The 14,410-nt window shown below is 43.2% G+C and overlaps 1 protein-coding gene across 1 annotated transcript in view; it reads right to left on the reverse strand.

The window, feature by feature from the left end:
* LOC134541833 (CIMIP2 protein CG18335) overlaps window positions 1-14,410 on the reverse strand; it is a 58,105-nt gene that overhangs the window by 23,841 nt on the left and 19,854 nt on the right. The window lies entirely within an intron of this gene.

The raw sequence follows: 14,410 nt of genomic DNA on the forward strand, positions 1-14,410 counted from the left end.
TCTCGGAATCTTTTCGCGAAATTAGCATGCCCCTAATTAATTATGAAGGTCTCTAATGATTAGGGCCATGCATATTTCGCGAAAAATTTCTGAGACTAGTTATAAATTAAAACACTGTATCGCCGTCAGTGTTTCGTGATTGGATGAATTATACTTTCAGGTTTGATTCAACACCAATCAGAGTAATTCAGTGCGAAAGCAAACGCGTTTTTGGTAGGTCAGTCAAAAACAAAAAAAGGCAACGACTTCTCTCGCAGACGGCCGCCGATCGCAAGGAAGAAACCGCTGGTGCGGGTATACCCTAATAGGCGTTCAGATTTGTTCGCGAAAAATGCCTGCCCCTAGTCATCAGTAGGGACTGGAAATATTCGCGGTTTCAATTATCTCTAGGATAGACTCCGCGATTCTCTATGTACTCGGGCAACTATCACCTGGTAATTGGTAGAGACCTGAAAAATTCGCGGGTTCATTTAGTGTAATGCTAAAATTCAAATAATTATACCTCAGTTCTGCTTCTGCCATTGGTCCACTGTTAACCTGGAGGACTGAGGGCCAATTAGAGACCCTCACTCATTGAAGTGTCAAATCACAGGCCACCCAGTCGAGACGGCTCGCAAGTCAGCAGCCAGTGAACAGTGGGCATTTGCCCGGGTGTGTAGAGGATATTGGAGTCTATCCTGGAGGTCATTGAACCCGCGAATTTTTCCGGTCTCTAGTAATTGGCTACCGACTCGTGACACCTGTTTACTGCGATTCTTATGATTCGATACTTCTTTTGTTGAGTGTTTGCCGTTGGCTCAGATTCCTTCAGGTAAATTGCGGTCCAATCACTGACGCAGCATTAAGCTAAACGAGTTTGGATTCGAGCCTGTCTCGAAAGGAATCCGCGAATTTTTCCGGTCTCTAGTGATCAGACAGTGAACAAGTGACTTCTGCCTGTGCACGTCGAGGACTGTGGAGTCTATCCTAGAGGTCAGTGACCAGTGGCGTACCCAGGATTTTGCTCTGGGGGGGGGGAGGGTCAGGCAGAAGGCTAGGGCCTTTCCGGGGGGCCTGGGGGGTATGGAATACCCCCCAGCTAGGCGGGGTGTCCGGGGGTCCTCCCCCGGGAAAATTTTGAAAAATACGTGTTCAATATTGCTGATTTAGGCTATCTAAAAATACTGGCCGTAACTTCATAAAAGTCAGTTTTATGAAGTCAGTTTACTCCAACATTCTTTAATTGTGAGTATCGGAAATATTTTTAATTTACTGCGTTTAATCATTGACATTGCTTAGTGTCATTGAATTTATTTTAATATCATACTAAATATTTTTTTTTTTTCATTTTATGAATTTAATATTAAAATATTTTTTAGCCCTGGGGGAGGGGTCCGGTCCCGCTCGTCCCCCCCCCCTCCCCACCGGGAACGCCCCTGTCAGTGACCCCAGACTCCCGTCTCGGGAGCGATGACGGCAGTTCGCACGACCTCGGCTCCCGGGGTCGGTGTGAGCGGCGGTGTGTTCGGCGTCTCAGCGTCCCGCCGGGACACGCCTGCGTTGCGACACGGAGCAAGGTTGCCAACACTGCCGGTGGAGACTGTGGGACCGTTGTTGCCGCACACTTCCCTCGACCGCCAGTGATCTACCAACTAACCTCTTTCTTCCAAAAGTACAACTTACTCGACGTAACAAACACGTTTCGAGCAACAATGATTAAACTAATTATAACGATAAAATATTAGATATATCTACACTGCTAAAATATATTAACGTAAATTTTATACAGTTTCATTCACCTCTTTTTTTCGAGAAGAGGAACATTACAATTAAATCTGCATGATATATATATTTCTTAAGAATTTAACTTTAAAAATAAGTATTGTCCGAAATGTTTTAAATCGTAATATAAAAGATATAACTGCATGTGATAAAAAAAATCAAATCTCTTATGCTTTATTTATATTAAAAAAACTTTTTTTACCTACTCATAAATGGTCGATTCTTATTTTTATACTTACGCAACCTCTAAAAAGTAAGAAGACGTCAAAGTTTAGAACAGTAACGATTACATATTTAGTTTTTACTGGTTATATGTTGGGAAAAAAAAGACGAAATATGTACTATTTAAGTGTGTAATGTGAAAACGACCGTACTACCTTGGCAAGCCTTATACGTACACCGTTAACACACCTGTATTATCGTTGGAGACCGGAAAAATTCGCGCTTTCGATGACCTCTAGGATAGACTCCACAACCCTGTACACACTCAGGCAAATGCCACCTGCTCATTGGCTATTGACTCGTCGTGACACCTGTCAACTGGGACGCTTGCGATTCGATACCGGTACTCTTTTGGTTGAAGGTTTTCCATTGGCTCAAAGTTCTTCAGATAAACTGTAAGCCAATCGCAGAAGCAATATAAAGGTACAGTTGTTTGGATTCTAGCATATCGTGAAATTAATACGCGAATTTATCCGGTCTCTAATTATCGTGCGTCCCCACAATTACCGCACGGCTTGGGCAACGCTGACGCGGAGGCACGTAGCGGCGACGCAACTCGGGGGAAACCAGCGGTGGGAACCCCCGACCCGACAGGCAAGGGAGGAGGGGGGGACGTTCTCGTAGACGGGGCAACTCCCGAGCAGCGGCGGCGGGGAAACAAGAACTACGCGACGCTGTCGCTTTCCTGTCGCCGCGGCCCCCTGCTGTTCTCACGGCAACTCTACCACGGCGCTCATTGCACACGCCCCAGTTATGCCATTTCAAAAGTGAACAACTCTTTCAGTACTCGCCAGAGATGTGTAACATCTTACCTCTGGTAACGAGCGAATTCGGGTGTTCTCATGTTGCAAATGAACTTACGATATAATACGAAACTAGGACACAAAAGATAACATAAAAATTAAAAAAAAAAATGCCGAGCGTGGTGTGTGTGTGTGTATATATATACACACACACACACGGAAACTGTGTTTCCAACGACGTTTCTTGACGCGAATCGCACGTAGTGTCCGCACCCGCCACTAGAATTCGCTGCCGGAGCAGCTACGTCCGATAAGTCTTGAAAAAAATATATATACTGAACCCGGCTTTGAACTTGATTTTCGACAAGATATTTTGTAAAAAAAAAGTCTCGTCAAAATTGATTAAACAGTTAATGCTATAAAGTTTCCCTTTAGCTTTGTGTGAACTCTCGCGCCATCCGCCAAAAACTGGCAGCACCGTGGTTACACATTTCCGTTCCATGCCACTTCCGTTCCATTCACGAAATGACTCCCACCAAATGCCCTATACCCAGAGCTAAAATGCTACACATCAAAAATTTAACTAAAAATACTTCTCTACAGCCCCTACAATTGTCTTGAGTGATGTTTGGTAATGTTTTTTACAGTGTATGCACTCCGTGCAAAGCGAAGTTGAAAAATTAACAGTAACAGTAACATCACGTGGCCATGTTTTCGAAGCTACTGATTCACAACAGCTCATTGGACGGTCGTGTGCATGGGAGACAGGTAGTGCGCATGGAAGGGAGATGAATATGGTTTATTTCTGTTACGGACGGACGCATGGTGCAACAACCAATGAGAGTGGAGTAGGAAGCCATTTTGGCGGGACTAGAAGAACGGTTTATATTTATCAATCATATTGTGGCAATAAATTATCGAGATATTACAATGCCCAGGTGTAATTCCTGCTTGAAAAATTAATTTATGATATTACTTATAAGTAGAGACCTGCAAAATTCGCGGATTCAATGACCTCCAGGATAGACTCTACTACACTCTACACACTCGGGCAAATGCCACCTGTTCATTGGCTGCTGACTTGTGAGTCGTCTCGACCGAGTGTCTGTGATTCGACACTTCTATGAGTGAGGGTCTCTAATTGGCCCTCATTACTCCAGATTAACAGTGAACCAGTGGTAGAAGCAGCGCTAAGGTATAATTATTTGAATTGTAGCATATCACGAAATGAATCCGCGAATTTTGCAGGTCTCTACTTATAAGTCACTAGCAAAAAATTGTAGATATAATAAATGTGTCGTTAGAATGGTTAGCACAATTTTTTTATATAACCCTTATTTATTTATTTATATGTTGGAAAACTGTGCCCACAAATTGCTGGTCAGATGACACGGGATTATCATATGATAGTCAATATAGTTACTAACACTGCCAACAGATGTTGGATGCATTGGCTGAAATTAACAGTAATATTTCAATTGCGAACCGACTTCGCACAGGTCGTATGCACAGTCGTGAACCCGGCCTAACACAGAGCACGGACGACTCACCCGGGCACAAGGTGCGGCTGCGGCGTTGCCACATCTTCCAGCGACATCGCGTCAACTTCCAGGACACGCTATACAGTCTCGAAACACTTGCAAATTTAGGAAACGCCAAAAATTAAATCACACGAAAAAATTTTTTTCCAGGTGAGGCCGAATGTATGTAGGGATTTTTTTTTTTTCTGTGGCTACGCCATCGCCATTATTAGTTACATTGTTGACCGATGAGTACATTATTGGTAGGACCATGAATTTTTCACGAAAAAAATTTTCAGACTAGCAGCACGGTAAAACACTGTATCATCGTATCATCGTCTTTGTTTAGTGATTCGTTGAATTTTTTCGGGGTGTAGCCTACGTCTGTTGTCGCCACACGAATTACAGAAATATTCAGTGCAGAAGCAAACGCGGACGGCTGCCAATCACAAGGAAGAAACCTCTGTCGCGGACATACATAATTCCAATCTAACGAGAGTTAGTTCTTTTTACGTGAAAATTGCCCGACTCCAGCAATAAATAGAGACCGGAAGAACTCCCCTGATTCATTTTGTGATAGGTAAGAATTAAAAACAGTTTTACCTTCGGCCTGTTCCTATGATTGGCCCACAGTTCATGTGAAGGCCCCTGAGACAACGAGAATCACTCATCAAGAAAAGTACCTCATCATTAGCAGCTCTATAAAATGAGCGACCAATTAGCAGGGGACTCTTGCTTAAGTGTGCATAGGACTGAGAAGTCCATCCTAAAGGTCACTGAATCCACGAATTTTTTCAGTCCCTAGTCATCATAGATACAGCTCACACCGAGAACGCCAACTGGCTAATAGCTAAGGGGACGCATTTTTCGCTAAAATATCTGAATACATATCAGACTGCAACAGGGTATACCTGCACATGCGGTTTCTCCCTTGCGAGAGAAGTCGTCGCCTTATTTGACCGAGCCACTCAGGACGAGATTTTTTTTCCTAACCTTGATCGCTTCCGCACTGAATTGCTGTGATTGGTGTAGTAACAATCGACATGTACCTGGAACATACGCACCCAATCACGAGAGACAAACGAAGGCTACAGTGTTTTTAACTTTCAGCTAGTCTCGGAATCTTTTCGCGAAATATGCATGCGCTAGGGCCATGCATATTTCGCGAAAAGATTCCGAGACTAGTTATAAGTAGAGACATGCAAAATTCGCGGATTCATTTCGCAATAGGCTAGCAGCAAAACAACTATACCTTCGTACCGCTTCTGCGATTGGCCCACATTTTATCCGGTGAACTGTGAGCCAATAGGAAACACTAAACCAAGAAAGTGCCGAATTACGGACAGTCTAGTTGAGACGTCTCACGCGTCAGCAGCCAATGAACAGGTGTCATTTCCGCGAGTATTTAAATTACTGTGGAGTCTATCCTAGAGGTCAATGAATCCGCGAATTTTGCAGGTCTCTAGTTATAAGTTAAAACACTGTAGCACCGTCTGTGTTTCGTGATTGGGTGAATTTCTTTCTGGTAAATCTCTATTGATACAACACCAATCAGAGTAATTCAGTGCGAAAGCAAACGCGTCCTGGGTAGGTCAGTCAAAAAAGGCAACGACTTCTCTCGCAGACGGCCTACAATCACAAGGAATAAACCGCTGGTGCGGTTATACCTTGTTTGAGTCTAATAGGCGTTCAGATTTATTCGCGAAAAATGCCTGCCCCTACTTTTAGCGCTCCCAGGCGGCTTTATACGGCCTAGTTACCTCGGGGCCGGCAGCAGGAAAGGGGGGATGCCGCCCTACCTGTACCCTGGAGGGCTGCCGTGTGCCCCGCAGCCATTGGGGCTATAACCTCGGCCGACTCCTTTAGCCGGTAAACAATGGAGCTGCAAGGCTGTGAGTTCCTCGCGCCGGGAGACCGTTGGCTGGGGACCAGTTCCCCCCGCGCCGCACGCTGCTCTACCGTCCGGGCAGAAAACATCCGCCCCGCTACCTGCGACTGGAGAGGCTCCCCGTTGGCCGAGCGGCGTCTGTTTACGAAAACCTTTATAGATATAGACCTGAAAAATTCGCGGGTTCATTACGTGCGATGCTAAAATTCAAATAATTATACCTTAGTGCTGCTTCTGCCATTGGTCCACTGTTAATCTGGAGGACTGAGGGCCAATTAGAGACCCTCACTCATAGAAGTCTCGAATCACAGGCCAACCAGTAGTGACGACTCACAAGTCAGCAGCCAATGAACAGTTGGCATTTGCCCGAGTGTGTAAAGGATATTGTAGTCTATCCTAAAGGTCATAGAACCCGCGAATTTTTCCTGTCTCTAGTTATAGAACAGGTTGAGTTCAGAATGGTACTTTTCTTTCTTTCAGAAATTCGTTAATAATGTTCGCAGGCTTTCACGGCCATTGTCTGAAGTAGCTTGGGTTCTGGGTTGTAGCCGCGTCCTTGGCGAATAATTCACCGACGTTTCGGTCGACATTGCAGTCGCCATCATCAGGGAGCAGTTACCTTAGGTTACCTTACCTTACCTTACCTTAGGTAACTGCTCCCTGATGATGGCGACTGCAATGTCGACCGAAACGTCGGTGAATTATTCGCCAAGGATTCGGCTACAACCCAGAACCCAAGCTACTTTATTTCAGAAATTCGCTTTTTGAACTCAGTGAGCAGATATGCAGAAGATACGCCTATGACACCATCTCACTGATTTACCAGAAGACTGCAGATATAAGAACAGGATACTCAGAGAGGTTCTTAAATTAGAACTTCAGTAGAATGATATTACAGGAGTTGTAGCCGGCAAGGAAGATTTTAATTACTGGAAATGCATGGTTAAGGTATTAGGTAAAAGACTTGAAGACTTTGATCAGTGTTTCAGAGAAAATAATAATGATTGAAAATGTAAAAGGCCAGGAAAGAAAAGAATGGTAGCAGCACATATATCCAAATAATTTAGAAGACTAGAAGACAATATGTCAGGAAAGTCTGGAAGAGATTATGACAAGAAAAAAGAAGCATGGAGAATGATGCCATTTCTCCTACGAATAATGTCATAGAAGCCAGCAAGAGAAATAGTGGCCAGAATGGCAATATAATAATGAATATTCGGATGCAGATACAATTATTATATCGTAAAGCTTATGAGTACAGCCCGATGAAACTAAGTTTTAAAGGTTCAAGATAATGCTGCAACATGTATTTAAATACTGCTCAGTGTAAATGTAGCAGTATGTATGTATTTTTTGGCCAGTGAAAGGAGCTAAAACAATTGTTTCAGATTCAGATAATTATTATAGTATGTAACTCCTGGTGCAGATTCCTGTAAGCACCATTTCAACTTAATCTTCATTTGAACGCCATACTGTATGCAGCAACCGAAGAACATTATGCGCGCGCTTGTGCGGAGTCTGATGTGAAATTTGCAGGTCTCTGACAATGCAACATGTTACTACTCGTGTGATAACAGCGCAGCCCTCTGACTCCTGCCAGAGGTAGATGGCTCTGTGTCTCTGTCACTCTTTCTCACTTACTTATGTGTTCAACGGAGACCAAGTCAGTTTGTAGACCAAGGCTTTTATGATTAAGGCCAAGCATTTTTGCGGAAAGATTTCCAGTCCAGTGTGTGTTGAAACTTTGTAGCATTGTCACCAATCATAGCCATTCCATTGCGGAAGCATCTCGTTCCGAATGGCCCTTGCCAAACAGGGGAATGGCTAGGGCAGGGCCGGAACTAAGGGGGGGCATGGGGGGCATGTGCCCCGGGTGGCAAATATTAGGGGGCGGCAAAATATGAAAAGTGGTTCACTAAAACAAAATGAAACTAGAAATTTAAAAAAAGTTTTGAAAGTGTACATATCGCAACCAATAAGTTAGCCAAGAAATTAAGAAATTCTATTTAACTTGATTATGCATAATTTGTAAATATATTCGTACTTCAAATGCGTTACTTCACTCTAAGAAACAAGTATTACCATAATTCGTGGTCTGGAGTGAGTAAAACCACTGCGATGAGAGCTGGTATCTCAAGGACCCGTTGCGCGGGTGATCACTTGGCTGAGCAAGATGTAGCCCTTTCTCTGATAAATACCCTCATTTTTCCAACCCCTACTCAGACGCTACTGTGTTTTCGTACCATGTGCGTCTCTGCTTGAGGACGGGAGCAGATAGCAGTTCCCGAAACGTCGCTTGTTTCTGTTTTAGAAAAACTATTGTGTTTATTTCGTCTTTTCGTTTTGTCGTGTTATTGTCTCGTTTCAACTGTTGTGCTTGATTTTTTTGGGTTCAATATTTTTGTGCTGTCATCATTTGTGGGGGTTTTATCGTTCTATTCTGTTTTGGAAAACTATTGTGTTTGTTTCGTATTTTCGTTTTGTAGTGTTTTTGTCTCGTTTCAACCATTGTGCTGAATTTTTTGGGTTCAATATTTTTGTGTCGTCATCATTTGTGGGGTTTTTACGTTCTCTTAGTACATTTTTCTTGGTTTTTTTTTTTGTTGACCATATTCCTGTTACGGAATATTTTGTGGTTTTATATCCTGTTGACAACAGCAATTTTTTGCTTAATTTGTGCTTTTTGTCTTTTGGTTATTTTTACTTATCTATTTATTTTAATTTCTTAGTTTTCTTCTACAGAAAAAGTGCTTAGCAATGGCGTATGTCCAAAAAACTGACATCAAGTAATGTTGGAAGTCATTGATAGATTAATTATGGAACTGAGTAACTGGTTTAAGGCTTTGGAGAACATTAACAATAAGTTTGGATTTTTAAGTGGTGTTCAAATTCATAAAATGGAAGTAGAAGATTTAAAAGTCAAAGCAGCAGAATTAGGAAACACTTACAGTGCCGATCTTAACAAAGAAGAATTCGTATTTTAAATTGAAAGTTTAAGCACCATGCATTAACAGTAGACTATGAATTAAAAGATGCTACAGCATCAACAATGTTGAGCCTTATCTACAAAAATAAACTGGAAGAGGCACATTCTAACATTAGTACTGCTCTGAAAATGTTTCTCACCCTTCCAGTTACAATTGCGTCAGGTGAAAGAAGTTTTAGTAAACTTAAACATATTAAAAGCTATTTGAGAAGCACGATGGGCCAGCAGAGATTAACAAATCTAAGTATTATATCTATTTAACACAAACGAGCTGCTTTGATAAATTTCGATGATATTATTAACACTTTTGCAGCTAATCATGCTCGAAAAATTAAATTTTGAATTGAATTTATTTGTATGGTTATCAATACAATATTATACTTAATTCAGAATAACATGTTCCTTATGTAATTTTAGTAGGTACTTAATACACTTATTGGTAAGACATTAATTTTCACTGTTGTGCAAACAATTAACAATAGTTTGATAACAGTCTATTTCATTATGATAAAAAATGTAATTGTATTAGTTTTCCAATTAGTGTACTTGATAAACTAAAGTTCTCAATTATGTATAAGTGAATGGTATCATTTCAACCACCGCTTCTAACGAAAAAGGGTATTTTATAATGTTGGTAAGGAGGGGGCGGCTAATTAAGCTTTGCCCCCCCCTAACGAATCTCCTAGTTCCGGCCCTGGGCTAGGGGCAGTCATTTTTCGCGAATAAATCTGAACGCCTATTAGACTCAAACAAGGTATACCAGCACTAGCGGTTTCTTCATTGTGATTGGCGGCCGTCTGCGAAAGAAGTCATTGCCTCTTTTGACTGAGCCAATCAGGACGCGTTTGCTTTCGCACTGAATTACTCTGATTCGTGTTTTATCAGTCGACATGTACCTGGAAGAAATTCACCAAATCACGAAACACAGACGGTGCTACAGTGTTTGAACTTATAACTAGTCTCGGAATCTTTTCGCGAAATATGCGTGGCCCTATAGGAATGGCTTCTCTTGCAAAGGGCCGCCAAGCACAAGGAAACAATATCGCTAGAGCAGGCATGCCTTGTTGAAGTGTATTGGGCGATCAGATTACATGCCCCTATGTACAACGTATCACCTGGAACGCATGAGGGAGAGAAAAAAAAAAGCGAGCTATAGCCCGTGCGGGCGGATGTTTTTTGGCGGGTCCGTAGCGCGCAGGCGGCGACCGTTACTACAAGGCACACCTGCGGAGGGGGCACGTCCCCGGAGAGGTGTGTGTGGGGGGGGGGGGGGGTAACGAGCGCTGTGATTGCGGGCCTGCCTACTTGTCAACCCCTCGAGGACCCCGCCGGCACGCGGACTGGCGAGGAGGCGCCGTGCAGGGCGGACGCCCCACGTAAACAAGCCGCCCCCTCCCCCACCCCCGCCCGTGCCCAGGTGCCGAGGCGACACGCTCGTCAGTCATACTGCTGATCACAGTTAGAGACCTGATAAATTCACGGATTCATTCGGTGATAGGCTGATATTCAAACACATATACCTCTTAGACAATTTTGCTATTGGCTTACTGTTCATCTGGACGAATCTCAACCAGTTATAAAACCTCAACCAAAGAAGGATCGAATCACAGACAAACCAGCTGAGACGACAGACAGGTCGGCAGCCAATTAACTTGCGTTATTTGCCCGAGTGTACAGGGGTATGTGCAGTCTATCCTGAAGGCCATCGAAACCGCGAATTTTGCAGGTCTCTAATCATAGTTTATTACAGCTCAGGGCTGTTCAAAGAGTCTAAAATTAATTGTACGCTTTACAGACCCCCTACAATTGTATGTGAAACTTACCATACAAATATGATAAATTTCCTTATATAGATCAATATAAATAAAGAAATACATATAATATATATTGACCAGAAAAATTCGTGGATTCATTCCGCGATAGGCTAAAATACAAATACATATACCTTTAAGTTGCTTTTGATAATGACTAGGGGCAGGCATTTTTCGCGAAAAATAGAACACCTATTACACTGTAACAAAGTATAACCGCACCAGCGGTTTCTTCCTTGTGATTGGCGGCCGTCTGCGAGAGAAGTCGTTGCCTTTTTTGACTGACCTACCCAGGGCGCGTTTGCTTTCGCACTGAATTACTCTGATTGGTGTTGTATCAATTGATATGTACCTGAAAGAAATTCATCCAATCACGAAACACAGACGGTGCTACAGTGTTTTAACTTATAACTAGTCTCGAATCTTTTCGCGAAATATGAATGGCCCTACTAATGACACTCTGTTCACTTGGACGAGTCTGGGTTGATGAAAAAACCCTCAACCAAAGAAGTATCGAATCACAGGCACACCAGTCGCGATGACTCACAAGTCAGTAGTAGCCAATGAAATGGCGTTACTTTCCCCAGTATACAGGAAACTGTGAAGTCTATCTTGAGCGTCATCGAATCCGCGAATTTTTCCAGTCCCTGCCTTGGCTTTAACATATTCCTAAGCAAAATTTGGGAGATCTACAATGAATTCATGGGGAGTTTCCGACTCAATATTGTATAGGTTTATAACTCCCATTTGGTAGGAACATGTTGAATGTGTTACAAAAAACAAAGGTTTAGAATGTAGAGAAAAGCATATATGTATGCTGCTCATGACTACTTTGCTGCCAATATGAATGCAGGATATTTCCAGGTCCCTAATGGAAAAAACAACTCAAAAATCGTTTAACTTCATTGTGTTCCCGTGGGAAAGCAAGTCACGCGCCAGTAACTTCAGTGCAGAAAGCAAGACGTCACATTTTCAGTGCCCACTCAGGTAGAAAAATAAAACTGTTTCTTGAGTGAGTTGGCAGCCATTGCGGGTAAACGATTTCTTAGTAGGATATTTTCTCAGCCAATCTGCCGATGAGAAAGCCAGGACTTCACCCAAGAAACATAACTCGAACAGAAAAGACTACGCTTGCATTTAGCCAGCTGGGAGACACTAAATAAGTAGAGACCGGAAAAATTCGCGGATTCATTAGGCGATAGGCTAGAATTCAAATACATATACCTCTCAGATAATTTTGCTATTGGCTTACTGTTCATCTAGACGCATATCAACCAATTATAAACTCTCAACCAAAGAAGGATCGAATCACAGACAAACCAACTGAGACGACTTACAAGTCAGCAGCCAATGAACTTGCGTTATTTGCCCGAGTGTACAGGGGAATGTGCAGTCTATCCTGAAGGCCATTGAAACCGCGAATTTTTCCGGATTCTAGAAATAAGTAGAGACTGGAAAAATTCGCAATTTCTATGACCTCTAGGATAGACTCCACAACCCTCTACACACTCAGGCAAATGCCACCTTCTCATTGGCTATTGACTCGTGACACCTGTCAACTGGGACGCTTGCGATTCGATACTTTTTTGGTTGAAGGTTTTCCATAGGCTCATAGTCCTTCAGATAAACTGTGAGTCAATCACAGAAGCAATATAAATATACAGTTGTTTGGATTATAGCATATCATGAAATGAACCCGCGTATTTTTCTGGTCTCTAGAAATAAGACATTATAAAACGACTGATATTTTATAAGTGTTATGAAAGTAAGTGTATATAGATGGTACCTGAAGGAACAGAAGGGAAAAAAAAACTGGAAGGTAATTGTGGGAGCGCAAGTCGCCTAGAACAGGGACTCAGATCTGTCCGATTCGCAGGGGGGTGAAGGGGTTTGGGAATCTGCGGCCCAAAGGGTTTTCCGCATGCGCATGGGAGTTATAGACACAAGTCATCTCTGGGCACCACGGCGAGGGGGCTTTTAATTCAAGGGCTCCCGGCCCCCTAATACCCCTGAGGATCTATGACCTGAAGGACAGATTCCTCAGTAGGCAAATGAAGCACGTTTATGGCTGCGAGCTTGAGTGGCGTCTTAACTGTCATGCCTGTGATACGGCACTATTTTGACCGATGGTTAGGGACCAGGACGAACTCTACACACTTTGACGCCAACAAATCGCCGTGTTTTGTCCATTGGTAGAGACCGGGAAAATTCTCGGATTCATTTCGCGTTACGCTAGAATCCAATCACATGTGCCTTCATATTGCATCTGTGATTGGCTCGCAGTTTATCTGGAGGTCTTTGAGTGAATGAAATAAATACCTTCAACCAAAGAAGCATCGAATCGCAAGCATCACAGTTGACAGGTCTCACGAGTCAGCAGCCAAAGAGCATGCGGCATTTGCCCGGGTATGTAGGGTATCGTGGAGTCTACCACAGAGGTCCCACTGGCTGCTGCAATGTTTTACCTTTCGACCGGATTGCATGTGATTGGGTCATTTGAATTCCGTATTGGTAGGGGCAGGCATTTTTCGCGAAAAAACCTGAACGTCTACTAGACTGCAACAAGGTATACCCGCACCAGCGGTTTCTTCCTTGTGATTGGCGGCCGTCTGCGAGAGAAGTCGTCGCCTTGTTTTACCGAGCCACTCAGGACGGGTTTGATTCCGCACTGACCTAATGTTATTGGTGTTGTAATAATCGACATGTACCTGAAAGAAACCCACCCAATCACGGAACACAGACGGTGTTACATTGTTTTGAGCGGGTCTCGGAATCTTTTCGCGAAATATGCATGGCCCTACGTATTTTTGTTATTGGTAGAGACCGGAAAAATTCGCGAATTCATTTCGCGATAGGCTAAAATACAAATAGTTATACCTCAGTGCTGCCTCTTCTATTGGCTCGCAACTCACCTGGATGACTCTGGGCCAATTAGAAACACCAAACCAAAGCTTTATCGAATCACAGGCTGCTACGTTGGGACGTCTCACAAGACAGCAGCCAATGAGTGGGTGACATTTGACCGAGTGTACGTATAACTATGGAGTTCATCCTACAGGGAATTGAACCCGCGAATTTTTCCGGTCCCTAGTTATTGGTTTACTGTCCGGGCGTGTCAAAACTACCAATGGTTAGGGGCATGCATATTTCGCGAAAAGCTTCCGGTACTAGCTTAAAGTTAAGACACTGTAGCATCGTCTGTGTTCCGTGATTGGGTGAGTTTCTTCCTTGTACATGCCCTACTGTTACAACACCAGTCACGGTATTTCAGTGCGGAAGCAAACCCGTCCTGAGTGGCTCGGTCAAATAGGGCAACGAATTCTCTCGCTGACGGCCACCAATGACAAGAAACTGCTGGGTGTACTTTGTTGCAGTCTAATAGGCGTTGATTTGTTTTCTCACGAAAAATTGCCTGCCCCTACCTATGGTCCGATGAGAACGCAATTCAAGTTTAAGCCTCTTTGCAAACATTGCGAAGT

This window comes from Bacillus rossius (assembly GCF_032445375.1).
Source record: "Bacillus rossius redtenbacheri isolate Brsri chromosome 4 unlocalized genomic scaffold, Brsri_v3 Brsri_v3_scf4_2, whole genome shotgun sequence".
In the NCBI taxonomy this organism is placed as follows: Eukaryota; Metazoa; Arthropoda; class Insecta; order Phasmatodea; family Bacillidae; genus Bacillus; species Bacillus rossius.